Consider the following 27,157-nt stretch of genomic DNA (forward strand, 5'->3'; position numbering starts at 1 on the left):
AAGAAGAGGAAAACCTGAACTGTCTCAGCCAAAGCTTGGAACAACTGAGTTGGACGAAATAAGTCCATGCTAAAATTACTTATGCAAATTATGAATACCATGCATGATATTATTTAATGACGAGCTAAAGAAAATTTCTAACTATAGATCTCTCCCAGTTCTATCTTTGGCTCCCTTTTCTTCTAAAAGTCTTCATCTACCATCTCCATACAAATGACTCTCAGATTCTCTAACCCTCACCTCTCATTCAAATTCCAGGGCCACAGCTTCACCCATCTGATATACACTATTTCTCCACTGTATATTCCACTACACCTCAACTTTCAAATAGTGAACCCTTCACATTCAAAAGGAATACAATCTCAAAAGAGTTATGTACCCCCATTGTCTCCTCTTCACCTCCCACTCATGCCCCCCACTCTTCTCTGGCTTCTTTCCCATCTTAGCAACATTCAATTACAGTGAATCACATTTTCATCCTTTATAAAAGTTTTCCTCCATGACTTATTTGCCACTAAAAATTCTGATTGTCTCCTACTTTATTCTACACAATCTTAAATGTTGAAATTTCTGTTGCTCAGTCCTCAAGAAAAAAATCTGATTTTTTTTTTTTTTTTGGCCACCATGAGAAAACATTTATGAAAATCTTAATCACTACAAAGCTCAGAAGCTCCACTTCGATGCAACAGACATGGCTATGATGCTAAGCAACTCTAGTCTTTTTCATAAAGTAAGATGTAACTCTGACAGAGCGTGTTGATCCTTGAAGCAGCAAACTTTAGATTTCAGTAAGGCCCTGCATATTTTTAAATAAGTAAGGCTAGAATGAGCTATAAAGGTTTTTTTTTTTTAAAGATTTTATTTATTTATTTGACAGAGAGAGACACCGCGAGAGAGGGAACACAAGCAGGGGGAGTGGGAGAGGGAGAAGCAGGCTTCCCGCCGAGCAGGGAGCCCGATGTGAGACTCGATCCCAGGACCCTGGGATCATGACCTGAGCCGAAGGCAGGCGCTTAATGACTGAGCCACGCAGGCGCCCCTGAGCTATAAAGTTTTTAAGAATATATGGAGTGACAGATGGCAATTACATCAAGTGATCTGAACAAACATGCACAGGTAACCAAACACTTCACATAGGTAGAATATTTATGCCATTACCAACCCGTGTGGCTGCCTGTTTCATTAAGACCACTCGATTTTCTAGAGGAAGAAGGGGTGGCTTTCTCAGCTTATTATTGGTCCAAGTGCTACTAATACTAAAGCCTGTGGTAGAATTACCTACCATCAGGTAAATGCTTCTGTCTAGAAGGATTCCAGTTCTGTCAGCAGAAGGAACTTGACATTAAAAATCTAGGTCAAGAATCTGTAGGATGAGTCTCATTAGAAAACTGAATTGGACAGAGACTTAGGTAAAAACCATCTCAAAGAATTTGTGCGCTTTAAGGTTAGTAACATCTTTTCAGAGATGTAGCATGTGAAGAACCCACCTACTACATAGATAGTCAACAAAGAGCAGAAAAAAGTCTTGACTAAAGTGGGGAAGACAATATTAAAATATTTACACTAAAGAAAGGATTCAGAATAAAGTAATATTTATAGGATGTTAAAAAATTAATCTTTGGCCATAATGAGGCCTCTTTGAGCTCCCAAAAGCTTTGCTTTCTTCTTTCAGTTTTGCTCATGTTGCTTCCATTGTTCCTCCCTTTGTGTGGCTCATAGGTGAGGGGACCAGACAGACTTACTTTGAGATCAAACACTGGTTTCCTACTAGAGACTGAAGTCTGTGCTGCCTCAGTTGTCCACTTGAACGGGGTAACAACAGAAGCAGAATTCCCGTTTGTAGTCTTTAACTTTTATGTCCCAAGCATAGCCTGGCCTTTTGGGGTACTCCCAGATATGGTCACATGTGGAGACTTTCTGGCTGGAGTCTACCCTTATGCTCATTATCTTTGACAGCAGCTGAAAACCTGACATTCATTTTAGTTTCTGAGAGAAGGGAAGGCTTGGTGGACCCCTTCCCACACAAGGTGCTCAGGCCTGCAGAACCCAGGGGCCGGCCCTGCGAGCGGTGCTGGCTGGTGGGAGTACAACCCACAGGGAGCCTTCTCTGGAGAGGAACAGGAGTCACCACCGCTCCCTTGGTGACCGGCTGCTTCTTCAGTTCATTAAATGAAATGTGTTCTTCAAAATGTTTCTTTTTTCTCTCAATATATTGATCACTCCATTTCCTTAAAATGAGCCTCATGAAGCTTCTTAAAGTTTGGAGTAGTGCTTACAGTTCTTTTACTTTTTCCAGGTTTAGAAAACCCATCTGTGTAGAGAAGCTTCTTTCTTTCTGAAGGTACCTTTGAATCTTCATTACCATTTATTCTTTTTCCTGAGGAAACCGTATTCTCCTCTCCTTGGCTCTCATCTGGTGGTGAAGGAACTTCTGCATCAGTTCTGAGATCCTGGTTTTCCTGCTTCTCTTGATTCTGGAATTCAGTGTGATCACTTATTTTTATCTCTGAATGATCCTCCTGGGAGTCAGGGTTCCTGTGGATTATATCCTGCACTTTCTCCTTGTTTTGGTGACATGAACAACCAGCTCCCTCTCAGCTTGTTCTTGGCTGCTGCATCTCAGCCTCATCAAAAGATGATACAAAAGTTTGATTTCCATCCTGATACTCGTTTTCTTTTTTTGCTTCATGTTTAAGGTGGGCTTTCAAGGCTTTTAACAACTTGTCTGCCCTGAGGTTAGCCCGGAGGCCCAGACTCTTGGCCAAGTTCTGCAGGTGGCTGTACTTGAAGGAGTCCAGCTCCTCAAGGGAGGGTATGGCCATGGCGAGCTGCATCCAGGCGACCACATAGAGGACACATACTCCACCCTCAGCAGCGCAGTTCAAAACTCTGGCACCTGATTTATATTCTTTTTTAAGGGAATTCTATCCACTACCATCTCCTTAAAATCATCGTTAACAAGTCCCAATTTCCTTTTATCTACTTCAAACCTCTTTGGGTTCTAAACCTATATATACAAGTGCCTATTCATGTCTCTGTATCTCACAGACATCTCAAACTCAGTAAGTGTATCTACTCTGATACTAATCAATGCTGTTTCTTCTCCAGTCCCTATATAATCATCCACCCAGTTCTGCATGATATAGTCATTCTGTATCCCCCTCTCTCAATGATGCTCAAAATCAACATTCAACCATCTCCTAAAATTGATGAAAATCCATTTATTCTGTCTACAATCACTACCTTGATCCAAGCCCCTATTAACCCACATCTGGATTACTGTAATAATCTTTTCAATGATCTTCTTATACCTATTTTTTTCTTTTTCTTTTCCCTTCCCTCCCTCTCTCATACCTATTTTTGCTACCAACTCCCCAAATCCATTCTCCACTCAGCAATAATCTTTCAAAAGAACTAAACAAGGGTCAAAAAAGAAATGAAAAGAGAAAATTTTAAAAACCTTGAGACAAATGAAAAACAATACAGTTTATGGGAGGAAGCAAAAGCAGTTCTAAGAGGGAAATTCATAGTGATACAGGTCTATCTCAAAAAACAGAAAAATGTCAAACAATCTAACTTTACACCTCAAGGAAGTAGAAAAAGAAGAAAAATGAAGCCCAATGTTTGTAGAATGAATGAAATAACAAAGATCATAACAGAAATAAATGGAGACTAAAAAAATAAATTTAAAAGATCAATGAAATTAAAGCTGGTCCTTTGAAGAGATAAACAAGATAGACAAACCTTTAGCTAGACTAACCAAGAAAAAAAAAAAGTGCGCCTGGGTGGCTCAGTTGTTAAGTGCCTGCCTTCGGCTCAGGTCATGATCCCAGGGTCCTGGGACTGAACCCCGCATCAGGCTCCCTGCTCCATGGGAAGCCTGCCTCTCCCTCTCTCACTCCCCCTGCTTGTGTTCCCTCTCTCACTGTGTCTCTCTCTGTCAAATAAATAAATAAAATCTTAAAAAAGAAAAAAAAGGGGGCTCAAATAAATAAAATCAAATATGAAAGAAAAGAAAGAGAACTGACACCACAAAATACTAATGATCATAAGAGACTAAGAACAATTATACACCAACAAGTTAGACAACCTAGAAAAAATGGGATAAATTTCTAGAAACATACAACCCTCTAAAACTGAATCATGAAGAAATAGAATAAGCTAATTACTAGTAAGGAGACTGAATCACAAATCAAAAACCTCCCAGTAAATTTACAACCAAGAATACTCTACTCAGCAAGATGATCACTCAGAATTGAAGGAGAGAGAGAGTTTCCCAGACAAGCAAAAACTGAAGGAGATAATCACCACTAAATCACATATAAGAAATGTGAAATGGGGGCACCTGAGTGGCTCAGTTGGGCATCTGACTCTTGTTTTCAGCTAGGGTTGTGATCTCAGGGTTGGGGGATTGGCCTGTGAGGGCTCTCTCCCTCCGCATCAGCCCCTCCCACCACTCTTTCTCCCAAATAAATAGGTCTTTTTTTTTTTAAGATTTTATTTATGGGGGCGCCTGGGTGGCTCAGTTGGTTAAGCGACTGCCTTAGGCTCAGGTCATGATCCTGGAGTCCCTGGATCAAGTCCCGCATCGGGCTCCCTGCTTGGCAGGGGGTCTGCTTCTCCCTCTGACCCTCCCCCCTCTCATGTACTCGCTCTCTCTCTCATTCTCTCTCTCTCTCAAATAAATAAATAAATAAATAAATAAATAATCTTAAAAAAAAAAAAAAGATTTTATTTATGGGCTCCTGGGTAGCTCAGTCGGTTGGGTGTCTGCCTTCCGCTCACATCATGATCCCAGGGTTCCTGGGATCGAGCCCCGCATTGGGCTCCCTGCTCAACAGAGAGCCTACTTCTCCCTCTCCTTCCGCTGCTCCCCCTGTGCTTGTGCTTTCACTCTCTCTCAAATAAATAAATGGATAAAATCTTTAAAAAAAAGAGAAAGATATTTATTTATTTATTTATTTATTTATTTATTTATTTGAGAGAGAGCAAGCAAGCATGAGTAGAGGGGAAGGGGCAGAGGGAGAGGGAGCAGACTTCCTGCTGAGCAGGGAGCCTGATGCAGGGCTCAATCCCAGGACCCCAAGATCATGACCTAAGCCAAAGGCAGCCGCTTAACCAACTAAGCCACCCAGGTGCCCCAGTAAATAAAATCTTTAAAAAAAAAAAAAGAAAATAAAAAGAAATGTGAAATGATCTTATATCAGCAAAAAAGAAAAGGCCATAACTAGAAATAAGAACATTTATGAAAGAAATCTCACTGGTAAAAGCAAATAAAAAGTAAAGGCAATGAATCAGCCACTTAAAAAGCTAGTATGGGGCTTTCTGGCTGGCTCAGTTGGTAAAGCATGCAACTGTCGATCTCAGGGTTGTGAGTCAAGCCCCAGTTGGGCACACAGCTTACTTTATTTTTTAAGATTGATTTATTTTATTCATTCATTCATTCATTCATTCATTTATTTATTTCACAGAAAGAGACAGAGCACAAGCAGGTAGAGCAGCAGGGAGAGGGAGAAGCAGACTCCCTGCTGAGCAGGGAGCCTGACATGGGGCTCAAACCCAGGACCCTGGGATCATGACCTGAGCTGAAGGCAGACGCTTAACCAAATGAGCCACCCAGGTGCTCCCATAGAGCTTACTTTAAAAAACAAAATTTTTTAAATAAAAAGCTAGCTTGAAGATTAAAGGACAAAAACAGCAAAATCAATTATAACTACAATAAGTAGTTAAGGGATATGCAAACTAAAAAGCTGTAAATATGATAACAAAATCACAAAATGAGAGAGTAAAAATGTAGTGCTTTTAGAATGCACTCAAACTTCAGCAACTATCAGCTTAAAATAGACTGCTATATGTTTACGTAGATACATATGAATTTTATGGTAACCACAAAATAAAAACCTGCAAGAGATACAAAATAGAAAAAAAAAATAGAAAGGAACACCAACATAACACTAAAGAAAAGCATCAAACCACAAGGGAAGAGACCTAGAAAATAAGGAACAGAGAAGAACTACAAAACCACCAGAAAACAATGAACAAAATAGCAATAAGTACATACCTATCAATAATTACTACAAATGTAAATGGACTAAATTCTCCAATCAAAAGACATAGGGTGGGGTCACCTGTGTGGCTCAGTCAGTTGAGCATCTGACTCTTGATTTCAGCTCAGGTCATGATCTCAGGATTATGGGATCAGGTGCCCCACCAGGGTCCACGCTCATCGGGGAGTCTGCTTGAGATTCTCTTTCTCTCCCTCTCCCACGTGCCCTGCTCGCACATGCGCACTTTTGCACTCTCTCTCCCAAATGAATAAATAAATCTTTTTTTTTTAAAGATTTTTTATTTATTTGACATAGAGAGAGACAGCGAGAGAAGGAACACCAGCAGGGGGAGTGGCAAAGGGAGAAGAAGGCTTCCTGCCGAGCAGGTAGCCCAATGCGGGGCTCAATCCCAGGACCCTGAGATCATGACCTGAGCTGAAGGCAGTTGCTTAACCAACTGAGCCACCCAGGCACCCCTGAATAAATAAATCTATAAAAATAAATAAATAAAACTTAAAAAATAAAGACTCCACCAAAAAACTATTAGAACTAATAAATGTACTCAGTAAATAATTGAATTCTGTATCACAGGATACAAAATTAACAAAGAAATTGGTTGCATTTATATAAACTAATAACAACCTATCAAAAAAAATTAAACAAACAATCCCATTTACAATTGCATCAAAAATAAAATACCTAAGAATAAACTTAGCAAAGGAGATGAAAGATCCGTACTCTGAAAACTATACAACACAAATGAAAGAAACTGAAGACAACACAAATAAATACAAACATGTTCTGTGCTCAAGGGTTGGAAGAATATTGCTAAAATGTCCATATCACCCAAAGCAATCTACAGATTCAATGCAATCTCAATCAAAATTCCAATGACATTTTTCACAGAACTAGGACAAAGAATCTTAAAATTTGTACAGAACCACAAAAGACCCCAAATAGCTAAAGCACTCTTAAGAAAGAAGAACAAAGCTGGAGGAATCACACTCCCAGATCTGAAACTATATTACAAACCTATAGTAATCAAAACAGTATGGTACCTGCATGGAAATAGACACATTGATCAATAAAACAGAGAAGCCAAAAATAAACCCACACATATTTAGTCAATTAAATTACAACAAAGGAGCCATGGATATACAATGGAGAAAGGACAGTCTCTTCAGTAACTGGTGTTGGGAAAGGCAGTCACATGCAAAAGAGTGAAACCAGACACCTACTTACACCATATACAAAGATCAACTCAACATGGATTAAAGACTTGGACATAAGACCTGAAACCATAAAACTCCTACACAGGTTGTAATAAGCTCCTTGACATTGGTCTTGGAAATGATTTTTTGAATTTGACTCCAAAAGCAAAGGCAAGAAAGGCAAAAATAAACAACTGGGACTATATCAAACTAAAAAGCTTCTGCACTGCAAAGAAAACCATCCATGAAATGAAAAGCAGCCCACTGAATGGGAGAAAATATTTGCAAATCATATATCCAAAAGGGGTTAATATCCAAAACATATTCAGAACTCATACAACTCAATAGCAATAAAAACCCCCAAAGAATCTAATTACAAAATGGGCAGAAAATCTGAACATTTTTCCAAAGAAGATACACACATGGCCAACAGGTACACGAAAAGGTGCTCAACCTCACTGATCATCAGGGAAGTGCAAATCAAAACCACCATGAGATATCATCTCACACCTGTTAGAATGGCTATTATCAAAAAGATGAGAAATAGCAAGTGCTGACCTCTTTGACCTTGGATGCAGCAACTTCTTGCTAGACACATCTCCAAAGCAAAATAAAAAGCAAAACAAAAAGTAAAACATGGGCGCCTGGGTGGCTCAGTTGGTTAAGCAACTGCCTTCGGCTCAGGTCATGATCCTGGAGTCCCGGGATCGAGTCCCGCATTAGGCTCCCTGCTCAGCGAGGAGCCTGCTTCTCCCTCTGACCCTCCCCCCCCTCATGTACTCCCTCTCATTCTCGCTCTCTCAAATGAATAAATAAATCTTAAAAAAAAAAAAAAAGTAAAACAAAAGCAAAAATGAACTATTGGAACTTCATCAAGATAAAAAGCTTCTGCACAGAAAAGGAAACAGTCAACAAAACTAAAAGGTAACCCACAGAATGGGAGAAGATATTTGCAAATGTCTTATCAGATAAAGGGCTAGTATCCAAAATCTATAAAGAACCTATCCAACTCAACACCCAAAAAACAAAAAATCCAATCAAGAAATGGACAGAAGACATGAAGAGACGTTTCTTCAAAGAAGACACATAAATGGCCAAAAGACATATGAAAAAATGCTCTCAACATCACTCAGCATCAGGGAAATACAAATCAAAACCACAATGAGATACCACCTCACACCACTCAGAATGGCCAAAATTAACAACTCAGGAAACAACACATGTTGGTGAGGATGCGGAGAAAGGGAGACCCTCTTATATTGGTGGGAATGCAAACTGGTACAGCCACTCTGGAAAACAGTACGGAGGTTCCTCAAAAAGTAAAAAATAGAGCTACCCTACAACCCAGCAATTGCACTACTAGGTATTTATCCAAAGGATAGAAACATAGTGATTCAAAGGGGCACCTGCACCCCAATGCTTATAGCAGTAATGTCTACAATAGCCAAACTATGGAAAGAGCCCAGATGTCCATCGACATGTAAACGGATAAAGAAGATGTGGTATAGGGTGCCTGGGTGGCTCAGTTGGTTAAGTGACTGCCTTCGGCTCAGGTCATGATCCTGGAATCCCGGGATTGAGTCCTGCATCAGGTTCCCCGCTCAGCGGGAAGCCTGCTTCTCCCTCTCCCGCTCCCCGCTCTTGTGCGCGCTCTCTCTCTCTCATTCTAATAAATAAATAAAATCTTAAAAAAAAAAAAGATGTGGTATATATATACATATATATACACACATATACACCATATATATGTATATACATATATATGGAATGGAATATTACTCAGCCATTAAAAAGAATGAAATCTTACCATTTGCAATGATGTGGGTGGAGCTAGAGTGTATTATGCTAAGCAAAGTCAGTCAGTCCAAGGAAGACAAATACCATATGATTTCACTCATGTGGAATTTAAGAAAGAAAGCAGATGAACATAGGGGAAGGGAAAGAAAAGAAAAATAAGATGAAAATAGAGAGGGAGGAAAACCATAAGAGATGCTGAACTCTAGGAAACAAACAGGGTTGCTGGAGGGGAGGTGGGTGGGGGAAAGGGGTAACTGGGTGATGGGCATTAAAGACAGCACTTAATGGGGGTGCCTCAGTTGATTAAGCATCTACCTTCAGCTCAGATCATGATGCCAGGGTCCTGGGATCGCGTCCTGCATTGGGCTCCCTGCTTGGCAGGGAGCCTGCTTCCCCCTTCTTCCTCCCCTTGTTTGTGCTCTCTCTTGCTCACTCACTCTCTCTCTCTCAAATAAGTAAATAAAATCCTTAAAAAAAAGAGAGGAGGAGGGTGGTGCCTGGGTGGCTCAGTCAGTTAAGCATCTGCCTTCGGCTCAGGTCATGATCCCAGAGTCCTGGGATAGAGTCCTGCATCGGGCTCCCTGCTTAGCGGGGAGTCTATTTCCTCCTCTCCTTCGGCCCCTCCCCTCCCCCCTGCCCATGCACGCTCGCTTGCTCACTCTCTCAAATAAATAAATAATATCTTAAAGAAAAAAAAAAAGGAGGGCACTTGATGTAATTAGCACTGGGTGTTATATGTAACTGATCAATCACTAAATTCTACCCCAGTAACTATTTTGTTATCTACAGGCTAGGTTCATGTTAACTAAATTGAATTTAAATAAAGACTTAAAAAAAATAATAAATAACAAGTGTCAGCAAGGATGTGGAGAAAAGGGGATCCTTGTGCATTGTTGGTGGGAATGTAAACTGGTGCAGCCACTATGGAAAACAGTATGAAGGTTCCTCAAAAAATTAAAAATACAGGGGCACCTGGGTGGCTCAGGCAGTTAAGCAGCTGATTCTTTTAGCTCAGGTCATGATTTCAGGGTTGTGAGATCAAGCCCAGCACGGAGCCTGTTTAAGTCTCTCTCCCTCTCTGCCCATCTCCCCACTTTGTAAAAAAAAAAAAGAAAGAAAGAAAAGAAAAACTTAAAAATACCAGGAACAACCTAAGTGACCATCAATGGGTGAATAAAGAAAATTGGTATGGGGGTGCCTGGGTGGCTCAAGCCCTGCATCGGGCTCCAGGCTCAGCATGGAGCCTGCTTGAGTTTCTCTCCCTCTACCCCTACACCCACTCGTGCGAGCACCATAAAATATTTCTAAAATAAATAAATCTTAAAATTAAAAAAAAAAAGTTCTGATCACAAGAAAAAAATTCTGTAACTACATATGGTAACAGATGTTAGACTTACTGTGGTGATCATTTCCCAGTATATACAAATATCGAAACATTATGTTGTAAACCTGAAACTAATATAATGTATGTCAATTATGCCTCAAAAAAAAAACAGAATTACTCAGGGCGCCTGGGTGGCTCAGTTGGTTAAGTGACTGCCTTCGGCTCAGGTCATGATCCTGGAGTCCCGGGATCAAGTCCCACATCGGGCTCCTTGCTCAGCAGGGGGTCTGCTTCTCCCTCTGACCCTCCCCCCTCTCATGTGCTCTCTCTCTTTCTCTCTCTCTCAAATTAAAAAAAAAAAAAAATCTTTAAAAAAAAACAGAATTACTATATGATCTAGCAATTCCACTTTGGGTATTTATCTGAAGAAAATGAAAAATCTCAATTTAAAAAGATATCTGCACCCCATGCTCTCATCACAGCTTTATTTAAAATAGCTACGACATGGAAACAAACAAAGTGTCCATCAATGGCTGAATGGATAAAGATGTGGTATGTATTTGCAGTGGAATACTATTCAACCATAAAAAAGAATGAAATCTTGCCGTCTGTGACAACATGGATGGACCCTGAGGACATTACAGTAAGTGAAGTAAGACAGAGAAAGACAACCACATGATCTCACTTATATGCAGAATTTAAAAACAAAAGAATAATCCTAGCTTGTAGATACAGAGAACAGACTGGTAGTTGCCAGAGGCAGGGGGAGGGGGATGGATGAAATGGGTGAAGGGAGTCAAAAAGTACAATTCTAGTTATAAAATAAGTCATGGGGATTTAATATGTGTACAGCATGGTGATTATTGTTAATAACACCGTACGGCACATTTGAAACTTGTTGAGAGTAGATCTTAAAAGTTCTCATCATACAAAAAATCATGTTTACTATCTATGTATGTCAACAGATGTTAACTATACTTACTGTGATCATTTCACAATATGTACAAATATCAAATCATTATGTTATACATCTGAAACTAGTATATGGCAATTACAGAATTTAAAAAAGATTTAATCAAATGATTCCTCATCTTGAAACTCTTCCACTGATTTCCATTGTACTTAAAATAATATATTAAAATAATATTGAAACCAACTATGACTTTATAAGGTCCTGCATAATTTAATCCTGCCTAACTCTTCAGCTCATTCTTTTGCCATTTTCCCTCCTACTTACTTCTCCCCATCCACACTGACATCTTCCTCTTCCTCAAGAGTATCATGTTGTTTCCACCTCTGGTCCTTTTATCCATGCTCTTCCCATCCTTGGTTTGTTGTTTCTGACTCTTTTCTTCTACCTCTATCCTCCCGGCTAATACAAACTCACTCAACTTTCAGGTCTGAGAGTATATGTTAATTCCTTAAGGAAGAGCTCCTTTGACCCCTCAGCATAGGTTTTATGCATAGCTCTCTTATAACTCTATAATTATTTTTGTAACACTGTAAAATATCAGCTGGTATGAGGACAGGTTACATGATTATCTTCTTCACCAAAATATTGACAGCACTTAGCAAGCAGTAAATAAATATTTTTCTATAAATACATGCTGATATATTATAAATTCACTAATAAACACAACTACAACAATTTCTCCTATTAAACGCCATGCTGTCATTGGTCAATCCTCCCAGGCTTCATTGATGTTTATGATGATCTTCTATTTACCAATCCTTATAATTTGTTGATCTCTACCCTCTTGATTTCTCTATCACTTCAACCAAGACTCCTTAAAAGAACCACTGTAAATTTTGCATTTCAACATCTAGGATACTCAAAACAGGGAGAGAACACTCACTCGATGAGAGCTTTTACAAATGATATGGTAAGGTTCCCTGGCCAGTAGTGTATAATACAATCTGCTCAATGATTGAGAATGTATAAGAGCACTCAGAATGTGAACAAAGGTAAGAATATAGTGAGGGGCGCCCGGGTGGCTCAGTCGTTAAGCATCTGCCTTCAGCTCAGGTCATGATCCCAGGGTTCTGAGATCAAGCCCTGCATCTGGCTCCCTGCTCAGCACGAAGCCTGCTTCTCCCACTCCCCCTGCTTGTGTTCCCTCTCTGTCTGTGTCTCTGTCAAATAAATAAATAAAATCTTAAAAAAAAAAAAAGAACTATTATAGTGAAAGAGATTATTTTGTATATCCTTTAATGTTGTTGAATTTAACAAAAACTTCCATAAAATAGTAATCATCAACACTCTGTGTGTCCATTTTTTGGAGAGGGGAAAAATAATATTATTATTTATTGTCCACTTACTATGTATCAGACCCTGCTGCTGCAAGTGCTTTATAGGTATTAACCCCCTAATCCTCTTAAAAACCCTAAATAGTAGGAATGGAATTAAGCCCTCCAGAATGTACATATACTACAAGAAGGCACAGATTTTGTCTTAATCCTCCTTGTTGTATCAGTGTCTGGCATATGGTAAGCACTCAAATATTTGTTGAATGAATAATGAGGAAATGGAGGCAAAAAGAAGTTCAGTAACTTGCACAAAGTCACACAGAGTGGCAGCGCCAGGATTAGAACTTAGGCAATATGGTTTCATATCCCAGACTCTTAACCACTGGGTATATATATTTGGAAACTACATTCCTCCTTCACTTCTCCTCTTTACCATTCAGGAGTAAATGCAATGTAGAAATGCTTCCATGAACCAGAAGTTCTCCTCACTGTTCTGCTAAAATAAAAAGAAACTCTAGTTTTAATAACATATAAACACTAGATTACAGTATGTCTGAATTTATGAATGTTCCCACTAGAGTTACAGTCCTCAGAGCAGAGCAGGAAAAGAGATATAGATCAACAGGTTGCTATAAGGGGTTTTTAAAATATATATACATGTCTGTTATATTCATACCTGGTATTTAACATAGGATTATAATCAGTTACCACTACACAGAACAGTGTGAAATGAGGCATGCATGTACATCTAAATTTGCCATAGTCTCTTTAAATAGCTAAAGAGCATTTCATTATATGGACTCTCATCCCTATCAGTATCTAGATTGTTTCCATATTTTAATATCTATACACACTATAATGAATCTTTATACATGTGTCTTTACACTTTAATATACGATAAATCCCTAAAAATGGCATTTAAGACAAAGGTAGTATACATTTTAAATTGTAATAAATATTGCCAAAACTTTCACCAAACATGCTGTGTTTTTTTTATATTTCCTCCAAGAGTATATAAAATTTTTTCTATACACTCTTGTCATTACTATTATCTTTGCAAATCCTCCAAGTAGGAAGTGGAATATGATTTTCTAATTTCTATTTTTAATTATGAGAAGTTGAACATCTATTTATATCTTTTATGTTCATTGGCCTTTCTACAAATTGCCTATAAATGCTTTATATGTATCATGTTCAGAATCTTCATCCCAGTTTAAGGTTTGTTGTTTTTTACTACATGGAAATCTTCCATTTTTGTGCAAATTCATCAATCTTCTTTATGGATTCTACATTTCACATGATGCTTAGAAAAACCTTCCTCATTCCAATATAATAAAAATATTCACCCATGTTTTCCCTATTTCTATGGTTATTTTTGCTTGTTTTACTCTTTCATCATCTAGAATCTATTTTGGTAGGAAAAGTTCTGTAACTTGCTTTTCTCATTCAGTGATATATCCTAAATATCTTTCCAGATCCACTACTTCATTTATTTCAACTGTGCATAACGGAATTCTAAAATATACCCATATCATAGTTTATTTAGTTATTTGAATTTATAACTATATATAACTAATATGCTTATTATGTATAATAAACTATGTTTATTATACGTAAAATATATAATATATATTATATAGTTATATAATATTAATAAACTAATATGTTTATTAGTTAAATACAGTTTAGTTTATTAGTTATTTATAGCACTAAGAACACTTACACTTTCCCCTGTTTTTCCACAATTACCAAGAATGCTGCCATGGGGGTGCCTGGGTGGCTCAGTCGTTAAGCGCCTGCCTTCGGCTCAGGTCATGATCCCAGAGTCCTGGGATTGAGCCCCGCATCGGGCCCCCTGCTTGGCAGGCGGCCTGCTTCTCCCTCTCCCACTCCCCCTACTTGTGTTCGCTCTCTGGCTGTGTCTCTCTGTCAAACAAATAAAAAATAAAACCTTAAAAAAAAAAAAAAAGAACACTGCCATGAATACCTTTGTACATGTCTCCTTACATACATTTTTTTTTTTAAAGAACAGACCATTTTATTTATTTATTTATTTTAAAGATTTTATTTATTTGACAGAGAGGCACAGCGAGAGAGAGGGAACACAAGCAGGGGGAGTGGGAGAGGGCAAAGCAGGCTTCCCGCGGAGCAGGGAGCCCAATGCGGGCCCGATCCCAGGACCCCGGGATTACAACCTGAGCCGAAGGCACACGCCCAACAACTGAGCCACCCAGGCGCCCCTACGTTTGTTTTTTTTTTTTTTAAGATACACATTAAGAAATGAAATTACTGGGCGCCTGGGTGGCTTAGTTGGTTAGGCGACTGCCTTCGGCTCAGGTCATGATCCTGGAGTCCCAGGATCAAGTTCCACATTGGGCTCCCTGCTCGGCAGGGAGTCGGCTTCTTCCTCTGACTCTCCCCCCTCTAATGCTCTCTATCATTCTCTCTCTCAATAAATAAAAATCATTTTTAAAAAAAGAAAAAAAAAAGAAATGAAATTACTGAGTCATAGTGTGTAACCTTTTTTTTTTTTTTTAAGATTTTATTTATTTGAGAGAGAGAGAATGAGAGAGAGCACATGATGGGGGGTGGGGGGGGAGGGTCAGAGGGAGAAGAAGACTCCCTGCTTAGCAGGGAGCAGGATGCAGGACTCGATCCTGGGACTCAAGGATCATGACCTGAGCCGAAGGCAGTTGCTTAACCAACTGAGCCACCCAGGCGCCCCAGTGTGTAACCTTTTTTGATACTGACAAATTACCCTCCAAAATGATGTACCTAATACATCTTCATTTTAAGAATTCATTCACACGGGGCGCCTGGGTGGCTCAGTCGATAGGCGCCTGCCTTCGGCTCAGGTCATGATCCCAGGGTCCTGGGATCAAGCCCCGCATCGGGCTCCCTGCTCAGCGGGAAGCCTGCTTCTCCGTCTCCCACTCCCCCTGCTTGTGTTCCCTCTCTCCTGCCTCTCTCTGTCTCTGTCAAATAAATAAATAAAATCTTTAAAAAAAAAAAAAAAGAATTCATTCAGAGGAAGGGGGTCGGGGATGAGCAAAATGGGTGAAGGGGAGTAGAAGATAAAGGATTCCAGTTATAGAATCAATAAGTCATGGAACTAAAAGGCACAGCATAAGGAATATATATATATATACTCAATGATATTGTAATAGTGTTGTATGGTGACAGATGGTAAGCAGCTACACTTGTGAACATAGCCTAATGTATAAATTTGTCGAATCATTGTTATACATCTGAAACTAATGTAAGATTGTGTGTCACATATACTTAAATAATAAAAAACAAATTTTTAAAAAAAGAATTCATTCAACAAATATTTAAGTGCTTGCTTTCTTTGTGGTAAGCACTATCCTAGAAGCTGAGTATACAGCATAATGGTAACCAACCCAGACAGGGGCACTTGCTGTGGTGATTAAGACTGAAGGCCCTAGGGCACCTGGGTGGCTCAGTTGGTTAAGCGACTGCCTTTGGCTCAGGTCATGATCCTGGAGTCCCGGGATCGAGTCCCGCATCGGGCTCCCTGCTCAGCAGGGAGTCTGCTTCTCCCTCTGACCCTCCCCCCTCTCATGCTCTCTCTCTCTATCTCATTCTCTCTCTCAAATAAATAAATAAAATATTTAAAAAAAAAAAAAAGACTGAAGGCCCTAGAGACAAATTGCCTGAGTTCAAATTTGGGATCAACAAGTACCAGATATCTGATCTTGGGCAAGTTACTTTATCCTTGTGCCTCAAGTTCTTTATCAATAACTGATTACTAGTAAGACTGACATATTTTTCCTTTTGTATTTCCTATTCTGTGATCTCTTGTTGAAATCCTTTGTCCATTTCTGTTGGCATGTTGGTACTTTTCTTAATGATTTGACTGTTAAATAGGATACAAATATTTTTTAGCATGACACCTAAGCTCTGACAAATAGGTTATTGGGTTCTATTTGTGGCCAAGTCACAAGAATAGCAATATTGACTGCTGTTTTGCTAAGAGAATTTCAGGTCCTATTTTCCACTTTAAAAGGTTTCTAATTGCTTAGACTTAGGGGAAGGAGGTAAAGAAATACTCTTCAAGCAGTGGAAAATATAAGCTAAAGCTTAGGAGCAATTTCTATCTTATCCACTTTCATCTCCTAAACACCTGGTACAGGTTCTGGCACATAACTCTGGATGAACAATTATTGTCTGAATGAATGCAAAATCTCCTTACTAGGTTACAAGCTCCTTGTGGGCAAGAATGGTGTCATACTCATATTGGTACCACTTCCACAATGCCTCACAATGCTTTTACACAGAAGCAGCATTCAAATGGTTTTACTAAGATCACTATCTCTGTACCTGCATGAAAGTAGCTGAGGTAATCAATGTAAAACAAGCAATCCCTTCCTCATATAAAGATTACACCCTGATTTGCAGGTGCGGGTAGCTCTATACACAGTCTGGTGTTGTCGGAGTCTCCTTGTATTAAATTCACTATTCATTTCAAGTCTGTTCTAGGGGGGAAAAATGCCCCAGGCAAGTTATTGTGCCCTGAGCCCATCTAGGCGCTGCTTGACGACATCTGTGCAGTTTTTCTCATGTCTTAGTATCTCTCCAAAGCATTGTTTTCCCTGCATTATTTAAGAATAAGTCCACTTCAGAACACTAGACACAGCTCTTTGGGTCTCCTGATTCTCTCACATACTCTGCCTGGTAGCGCTCTGTTTGGCTAAATTTTACTAGATTGGTTACTTTGCAGATTACCACTCCTGGTGATGTAAGCTTGTAGTTTCATATGAAATAATGAAACAATGTGATATAATGGAAGAACTGCAGGATCCTTACAGCTCAATGACCTGGGTTTGAATATTAGCTCAGCCATTTACTAACTACATGACCTTAATATCCCCAGGTCTCAGTTTCCCTCAGTTTCCAAATGAAGGTATCATCAATAATATCTAATGCACCTATGTCACAAGACTGCCAAACAAGAATTACAAAATTAGATAACAATGAAGAAATGTTTTATAAAGTCTTCTATAAATATGCATCATTAGTGTATGAAATACGACTCAAAAACTCAACGAAAGGATTCGACCTTGCGACAAGTCACTTCATGAAAGCAAAGAGCACATCTGTCTGGGTCATGGCTGCATCGCCAAAGCCTGGCATATTTATAGAAAAACTAAAAGAATGAAAGAAAATGAAAAAAAAACAAAAAACAAACAAAAACACTCACCAGTGACCTTAGTCAAATTAATAAATCTCTGAGTTTCAGTTTGCTCATTTGTAAAGTGAGAGCACCACCATCCACATCAAAAGATTGTTAGGAGAATTAAAAAGAAATACTCTCAGGGCACCTGGCTGGCTGTGAGTGGAGCATGTGACTCCTGATCTCAGGGTTGTGAGTTTGAGTCCTACACTGGGTGTAGATATTACTTAAAAATAAAATCTTAAAAAAAAAAAAAGTATCTGTAGAATATAACATAATGGGGGGCGCCTGGGTGGCTCAGATGGTTAAGCGCCTGCCTTCAGCTCAGGTCATGATCTCAGGGTCCTGGGATCGAGTCCCACATCGGGCTCTCTGCTTGGCGGGGAGCCTGCTTCTCCCTCTCCCCCTACTGTTCCCCCTGCTTGTGCTCTCTCGCTCTGTCAAATAAATAAAATCTTAAAAAAAAAAAAAAAAAAGAATATAACATAATGGATACTCTTCTATTTGCTTCTTCCTAAGCCAGATATGATTTAGAGTTTGGTTATATAAAAGGTAGACACTGTTAATAGTTTAGTAATAATGGGTACTGACTCAAATTATTCTAGGTCAAGAATATCATTTGGTATCAGTAATATTGGCCTCATAGAATGAATGGGAAAGTATTCTGGTTTTTCTTTGTTTTTGTTTTGTTTTCCAGTGTAGTTAACATTTAAAAAATTATTGCCCTTTAATCTCTGCCCTTTAATCTCAATAAAAATTAGTATACTGGTAAAGTCATTATTTAAATACTTTACCTCAGCCATGTTTAAACAGCTACAGTATACTATGACTCACAAGCACATAAAACCTTATAATGAACGACTGCCCCAGTGAAGTTGAATCTTCTCAGAGACAAGTGCTTCTTTATATAATCTAGATGTAACAATTTATTATTAGTCAAAATAATTTAAGAATCAAAGCTATATCAAAACAAATTCCACTTATTGGTCACAGCATATAAGGCACAATGTTTTATTTAGTTATCAACAGTGTTCACACACACAGAATCTAATCCATATTATGCATCAGAGTTAAAGCTAAAGTATGTAGGGCTGCCTAGTTGGCTCAGTCAGTAGAGCATGGGATCCTTGATCTTGGAGTTTTAAGTTTAAGCCCCACATTGGGTGTAGAGATTAGTTAAAAAAATAAAATCTTTAAAAAAATAAAATAAACCTAAAGTATGTAACAACAGAGCCCTAAAATACATAAAGCATAAACTGACAGAAATTAAGAAATAGAAAATTCAACAATAATAATTGTAGGTTTCAATACTCCACTTTCAATAATGAATAAAACAACTGAGGAGAAGATTAGCAAGAAAAGAGAAAATGTAAACAACACTGTAGCTCATCTAGACCTAATATCTACAAAACACTCCATCCAACAACAGCGGGATGCACATCCTTCTCAGGTGCACATGGATCAGGAGAGACCATGTTAAGCCATAAAACAATCTTCAATACATTTAAAAGGACTGAAATCATACAATGGAATGAAATTAGAAATCACTAACAAAAGGAAATTTGAATTCAAAAACATGTACAAATTAGACAACACACTAAATAACCAAGTAACAAATCACAAGAAAAATTAGAAAATACTTTTAACAAATAAGAATGCAAGCATAACTGGGGTGCCTGATCGGCTCAGTCGGTGGAGCATGTGACTCTTGATCTCAGAGTTGTTAAGTTTGAGCCCACACTGGGAGCAGAAATTAGTTAAAACAAAATCTTAAAAAAAAAAAAAAAAGCAAGCACAACATACCAAAACAAATTTTAAAAGCAAAATTTTAAATAATAACCTAACTTTCCACTTTAAGAAACCAAAAAGGAAAAAAAGGAGCATACTAAACCCAAAGCAAGGAGAAAGAAAGGAAGACTGAAGATTAAAATGAAAATAAATTAGAGAAAAATAAACAAAACCAAAAGGTGGTTCTTTGGGCACCTGGGTGGCTCAGTTGGTTAAGCGACTGCCTTCGGCTCAGGTCATGATCCCAGGGTCCTGGGATTGAGTCCCACATCGGGCTCCCAGCTCAGCGGGAAGCCTGCTTCTCCCTCTCCCACTCCCCCTGCTTGTGTTCCTGCTCTCGCTGTCTCTGTCTCTGTCAAATAAATAAATAAAATCTTTTAAAAAAAAAGGTGGTTCTTTGAAAAGATCACAAAAATTGACAAACCTTTAGCTAGACTGACCAAGAAAAGAGGACTCAAATTACTAAAATCAGAAATGTAAGTGGGTACATTACTAAGGGGTGACCTTACAGAAATATGACCTTACAGAAATAAAAAATTATAATATTATGAACAATTGCACACCAAATTAGACAAGCTAGATGAAACATACAAATTCTTAGAAATAAATTACCAAAACTGACTCAAAAAGACATGGAAACTATGAACAGACCTATAAATAAGTAAAGAGATTGAATTAATAATTTTTAAATTTCTTATCCAAATCTAGGTGGTTTCAAGCAAATTAATGCCAATCTTCCACAAAAACAAACAAACAAAAAACAGAATACTTCCCCATTCATTCTATGAAGCCAATATTACTGATACCAAATCAAAGACATCCTAAAAAAACTACAGACCAATATCCTTTACGAACATACATGAAAACAACTCCACAAAATACTAGCAAACCAAATCCAGCAACATATAAAAAGGATTATATACCATGAATAAGTGAGATTTATTCTATACCTGCAAGGTTGGTTTAACATATGAAGACTAATCCACGTAATATACTATATTAGTGAAAGAACAAAATGACATGATCTCAATAGACATATTTGATAAATAGAGCATCAATAAAATAATTTTTTAAATGTTAACTACACTGGAATTAAAATAATTAAAACAAATAACCTAATTTAAAAATGGGCAAAGGATTGAAAAGACATTTCTCCAAAGTAAATATGCAAGCAGTCAACAAGCACATGAAAAGATGCTCAACATGATTAAAATCAGGGAAATGCAAATCAACACCCTGATAAGATATCACTTCACAACCACTAGGGTGATTAGAATCAAAAAGATAAACAATATCAAGTGATGATGAGGATGTAGAAAAAACTGGAATCCTCACACATTGCTGATGGGAAGGTAAAATGCCGCAGCCTCTTTGCAAAACAGTTTGGTAGCTCCTCAAAAAAGGTGAATAGAGAGAGATACCATATGACCAAGCAGTTTCACTCCTAGGTAAATACCCAAGAGATTATGTCTACACAAAAAATTGTACACATATGTTCAAAGCAGCATTATTTATAATAACCAAAAAGTGGAAACAACCCAAATATCCATTAACTGATGAATGGATAAATAAAATGTGGTATACACAATGACTACTATTCAGTAATAAAAAGAAATGAAGTACTGATATACGTTACAATATGGATGAACCTTGAAATTATTTTGCTAAGTCAAAGGAGCCAGATGTCATTTATATGAAATGTCCAGAATAGACAATTTCATAGAGACAGAAAATAGATCAGTGGTTGCCAGGGGCTGAGGAAAGATGATGATGGGAAACAGGGAGTGGCTACTAATGGGAATGGGTGTTCTATTTGAGATGATGAAATTGTTCTAAAATTAGATAGTGGTGATAATTGTATAACTCTGTGAATGTACTAAACATCACTGAATTATAATTTTAAGCAGGTGAATTTTATAATATGTGCATTATATGCCAATAAAGCTACTTTTAATTAATTAAAACTAGAAAAAACTATTATTTCTAATCTGCCTGAACTTAACATGCATGCTTGACCATGTCCATCAAGCTACCTTATAAAAACCACCATAATGAATCTTTAATTATAAAACAGAAAAATTAGCAACCAGACCTCTCACAACAAATTCACTTTAAGGGCCACAAAACTATTATTTTTCAATGAAATCACATTCTTCAAAACATTCATCAAATGCCAACTACGATAAAATTGCTTAGTTTCTTCAGCAGTTATTTTTAACAAAGGATTTTAAAGTGTTTAGCAAAACTCTATTAAAACTTCCAACTCAATAAATACCATTTTTTACTTGTTTGGTTAATCAGGGACTAATACCCTATAATTGCCCAACAGAGCTAAGCAACAGATTTCAGACATTCCTGAACATTTCCCAAACTTGTAGTTTCATAAAAAGTACCTTCATTAAGCATTGATAATTTTGTCAGAATTAGCTTTCTATGTTAATTTACCATCTTTTAGCATGGTGGGACCACACAAAAGTTGCTTAATTTTTTTTTTAAGATTTTATTTATTTGGGGCGTCTGGGTGGCTCAGTCGTTAAGCGTCTGCCTTCAGCTCAGGTCATGATCCCAGCCAGGGTCCTGGGATCGAGCCCTGCATCGGGCTCCCTGCTCCGCGGGAAGCCTGCTTCTCCCTCTCCCACTCCCCCTGCTTGTGTTCCCTCTTTCACTGTCTCTCTCTCTCTCTTTCTCTGTCAAATGAAAAATAAAATCCTTTAAAAAAAAAAAAAGATTTTATTTATTTACTTGTCAGAGAGGGGGTGGGGAGAGCACACACACACACACACACACACAAGCAGGATTGGCAGGCAGAGGGAGAAGCAGGCTCCCCATTGGGCAGGAAGCCCGATGCGGGGCTCAATCCAAGAACCCTGGGATCATGACCTGAGCCAAAGGCAGACGCTTAACTGACTGAGCCACATAGGCATCCCTGCTTAATTTCTTTTTACCTATTTTCCTCCACTAAACTGAGAATAAAAATATCCGCCCTAATCCTTAATTTGATGGCTATGAAAATCAAAAGAAAAAGCACTCTGTAAGGTACAATTATTACCTCCCCCAAATGAAAAAAACTGGTCAAGGAGATGATTAAAATATCAAACACGTCTAAAGAACATAAACCTGGGTGGGATGGGGGTGGTGCATAGTGCTATACTGGGGAAACAGACCTAAAGGTTCTACTTCCAAACAACAAAAAGTAGTATGTCATTGGATTTGCAAAGCTTTTTATATCAATTCTTTTATACTGAACATTAGTAGCTCTTCAAATCTAAAGGATCATTATCAGTGATAATCTTCCTGGGCAGTAAAGAATCTGTTTTTGTACAAGACAAAAACAAAAACAAAAACAAAAAGGAAAGGCTGACTCTTATTTTCCTTAAAGCTTTCTAAGCAGCAAGTCACAAAACTGTCATATTGACCTGTTCAATGTTATTTTTAAAATACTACAAATAATATTTGAGCACAGTAATGCTTTCTCCAACATACCCTAAGCAAACAATACTAAGAACACCATGCTAGGGAGACCTCCACACTTGTCATTAAAGAAACACCAAAAGGACAAACAGAACCATGAAATAACCTAATTTAAATTGCCAGCTGTATCAAATTACCTGACAGTTATATGAGCTTATAAAACACTATGATGTCCCATCCGCAGCCCCATTCCATTCCTAAATACCTTTTAAAAATTATTTTTGTAAAGGAAAAGCTCTGACAGCTTGTACTGAAGACAAAATTGTAAAGAATAACAAAAGAAGAGGGAACATACCTAACGATAAAGGAATTCTGAAAGTATGTTCACAATTTTCAAAAACTCAAACATATTTTCTGGTCAATCTTCTTACAATAAAAGACAACCCATAAGTGGTAAGGAAGACCTTGTTTTACATCAGTTGTATCTTCAAAACATCCAGTAAAATAAATTTGGAGGCTAAAGGTAAACAACTCAAAAAATACATGATTGTGATGCTTCAAAGTAAGGGAGTGGGGACTACACCTAAATACTAAAAATAAAGCTTATAAATTCAAAGACGGTTGAAACTTATCCAGACCAAGAATGTTATATCTGCTGGTATAGGAAATTCCTTCCATTGGGCACTGGTAAATTTATGCATGAACAGAAGGAAAGCCTATCTTTTTGTACAGTCTATGAATTCATCCAAGCATGTATCTACTCAAGCATATATTTACTGATCATCTACCATATATGCTGAAAAGCTGTGCTAAGAGCTCTGAAAATAGGAAACTTTCAGCCCAGTGCAGGGAGGGACGAACAATACAATATAACCCATGACAGATGGGTGCTCAGAGATGCAGCATTTTTTTTTTTAAAGTTAGTTTGTTTGTGGGGCGCCTGGGTGGCTCAGGCGGTTAAGCGACTGCCTTTGGCTCAGGTCATGATCCCAGGGTTCTGGGATTGAGCTCCACATCGGGCTCCCTGCCCAGCAGGGAGCCTGCTTCTCCCTCTCCCTCTGCTGCTCCCCCGCTTGTGTGCTCTCACTCTCTGTCAAATAAATAAAATCTTAAAAAAAATATAGTGTATGAATATATGTATGTATGTATGTATGTATGTAATCTCTGTGCCCAAAGTGGGGCTTGAACTCAAGACCCCGAGTTCAAGAGCCACATGCTCTCTGACTGAGCCAGCCAGGTGCCCCAGAGAAGCAACATATAATTCAACTGAGAGGAAGAAAAACCAAGAGTATCTGAGGTAAACATGGAATCTAAGAAATGAGTCCACTGACTAAGTCATTACTTTTTTTTTTTTTTAAGATTTTATTTATTTATTTGAGAGAGAGAATGAGAGACAGCACGAGAGGGAAGAGGGTCAGAGGGAGAAGCAGACTCCCTGCCGAGCAGAGAGCCCGATGCGGGACTCGATCCCAGGACTCTAGGATCATGACCTGAGCCAAAGGCAGTCGCTTAACCAACTGAGCCACCCAGGCGCCCTAAGTCATTACTTTTAAGCTTCTCATGTTGACTGATCTAGACTGGTTTTTTGTTGTTGCTACTGAGTCATGTAAGTCACATTAATTAGAATATCTTAAAGGGGAGCCTGAGTGGCTCAGTCATCAAGCGTCTGCCTTCAGCTCAGGTCATGATTCCAGGGTCCTGGGATGGAGCCCTGCATTGGGCTCCCCGCGGGAAGCCTGTTCTCCCTCTCCCACTCCCCCTGCTTGTGTTCCCTCTCTCGCTGTGTCTCTCTCTGTCAAATAAATAAATAAAATCTTAAAAAATAAATAAATAAAATTGACTTTGAAAGTTCTGTTGATAGTTGCCATCTTTTCCTTTTTTTCTTTTTTTTAAGAGAAGTCTGTGCATTTATTGGCTGAACAGGCTACTTGAGAGGAATGAAATGAGAGGAGTGGGTGGCCCTGATGCCAGGCCTGCCATGCTTCACAGCCTTACAGGTGATGGAGAACTCACCAGATAGTGCTCAGTCATCTTGGGTTTGATTTCCACCTAGTTGAGGGTCTTGACATTGCACTCATCCACCACGTTGCCCACCATCTCAGGCAGTGTTGCTGTTTTAATAAATTACAATAGGGGCGCCTGGGTGGCTCAGTCTGTTGAGCGTATGCCTTCGGCTCAGGTCATGATCCTGGGGTCCTGGGATCGAGCCCTACATCCGGCTCCCTGCTCAGTGGAGAGCCTGCTTCTCCTTCCCCCTCTGCCTGCCACTCTGCCTACTTGTGCTCTCTGTCGAATAAATAAATAAATAAATCTTTAAAAAAAAAATTACAATAAAAATACATCCCAAACATTTATAATTAGCCCAGTCAACTTGAGATTAAGTTATCTCCCAATACACTAATTAATTTTGCAATCAGTCTACATGCCAATATACACTGAGTGCCTATATCCTCTGTCTTCTCAACTTCTTCCTCTCATGGTCTATAAATATCTTCAGATATCATTTCAGTATGAGATATCTTTTAATCACAAACATTAACCCTTCTTCAACTCTACATTCCCCTTTAGTTACTACTTTTTGTCTTCTCTTCACAGCCAACTTCTTTTAAAAAAAATAATTTACAGATCCATAGGCACCTGGGTGGCTCTGTCAGTTGGGCTGCTGACTTTTGATTTCAGCTCAGGTCATGATCCCAAGATCCTGGGATCAAGCCTCCTATCAGGCTCCGTGTTCAGAGGGGAATCTGCTTGAGGATTCTCTTTCTCCCTCCCCCTCTCCCCCTGCTCACGCTCGCATGCACGTGCTCTCTAAAATAAATGTTTTTTTTAAAAATACAGATCCAACTCTCATTTTCAATCCACTGAAACTCATCAACTTCATCAGTGACTTTCTAATTGCCAAGCCCAATGGACAATTCAAATCCTCATCTTAGTCCATCCACTGGAACAGCACAGGTGACCACGCCTTTTAAAAACTCTTCTCCCTCTCTTCTTTAAAACTTGATACTTTTGGGGCCCCTGGCTGGCTCAGTCAGAAGAGCATGTGACTCTTGATCTCTGGGTTTTGAGTCTGAGGCCCACGTGGGGTGTAGAGATTACTTAAATAAGTACTTAAGAAAAAAAAACCCAAGGGCACCTGGGTGGCTCAGTTGGTTGAGCGACTGCCTTCAGCTCGGGTCATGATCCCAGGGTCCTGGGATCGAGTCCCGCATCGGGCTCCCTGCTTGGCGGGAGGCCTGCTTCTCCCTCTCCCACTCCCCCTGCTTGTGTTCCCTCTCTCACTGTACCTCTCTGTCAAATAAATAAATAAAAATCTTTATAAGAAAAAAAACTCCAAAACTTGGTACTTTCTGATTTTCCTCCTCGGTCTTTTCTTTTTCTGTCTTCTTCTGTAGGCTTTCCCCCTGTGTATTTCTTAAATATGATTTTTATCCAGTCACGTTCTCAGACCTCTTCTGTCTTTATTCTACTTGTTTTTACTGGATGGTCTCATCCACTCTCATGACTTTAACTACTTCTCCCTAAAGCCTATTATATTTCCTGTATTCCCTAAGTAAAGGTTTCACCATACATTCAATAATCCAAGGCCAGACATCTAGGAACCATTCTCTTCATCAACTACATCCAATCAATCTCAACAAGTCTTTTTTTTTTTTAAGATTTTATTTATTTATTTATTTATTTATTTATTTATTTATTTATTTGAGAGGGTGGGGGGAGCAGAGGGAGAGGGACAAGCAGACTTTGAACTGAGCGGGAAGCCCGAGGCAGGGCTCAATTCCACAACCCTGAGATCATGCATGACCTGAACCAAAATCAAGAGTCGGAGGCTCGATTGACTGAGCTACCCAGACATCCCTCAACAATTCTAACTCTTAATTACCTCTCACACCAGTCTTTCTTCTTTATCTCAGATACTACTACCCTAATTCATACTCTGATCTCTGGCTTAGATTTATTCAATAGTTTCCCAAATGGTATACCTGCCTCTATTCTGGCCCTCCTCCAATCCATCTGCTACACTGACACCAAAATAATTTTCTAAAAGCTCAAATATGACAAATTGGTCTACTATTTTAAACTCTTCATTGGTTCCTCATGCCCTACTTAAGAAAAATAAAAATTCTAACTCCTTTAA

The 27,157-nt window shown here is 38.7% G+C and overlaps 1 protein-coding gene and 1 pseudogene across 2 annotated transcripts in view; both read right to left on the reverse strand.

The window, feature by feature from the left end:
- Window positions 1–27,157, reverse strand: part of ZFYVE9 (zinc finger FYVE-type containing 9) — a 192,798-nt gene that overhangs the window by 144,199 nt on the left and 21,442 nt on the right. The gene's annotated exons all lie outside the window — the stretch shown is intronic.
- LOC118019412 lies at window positions 1,023–3,467 on the reverse strand (annotated as a pseudogene).

Source organism: Mirounga leonina, unplaced genomic scaffold, assembly GCF_011800145.1.
Source record: "Mirounga leonina isolate KUSES-001 unplaced genomic scaffold, KU_Mleo_1.0 Mir_173, whole genome shotgun sequence".
Taxonomy (NCBI): Eukaryota; Metazoa; Chordata; class Mammalia; order Carnivora; family Phocidae; genus Mirounga; species Mirounga leonina.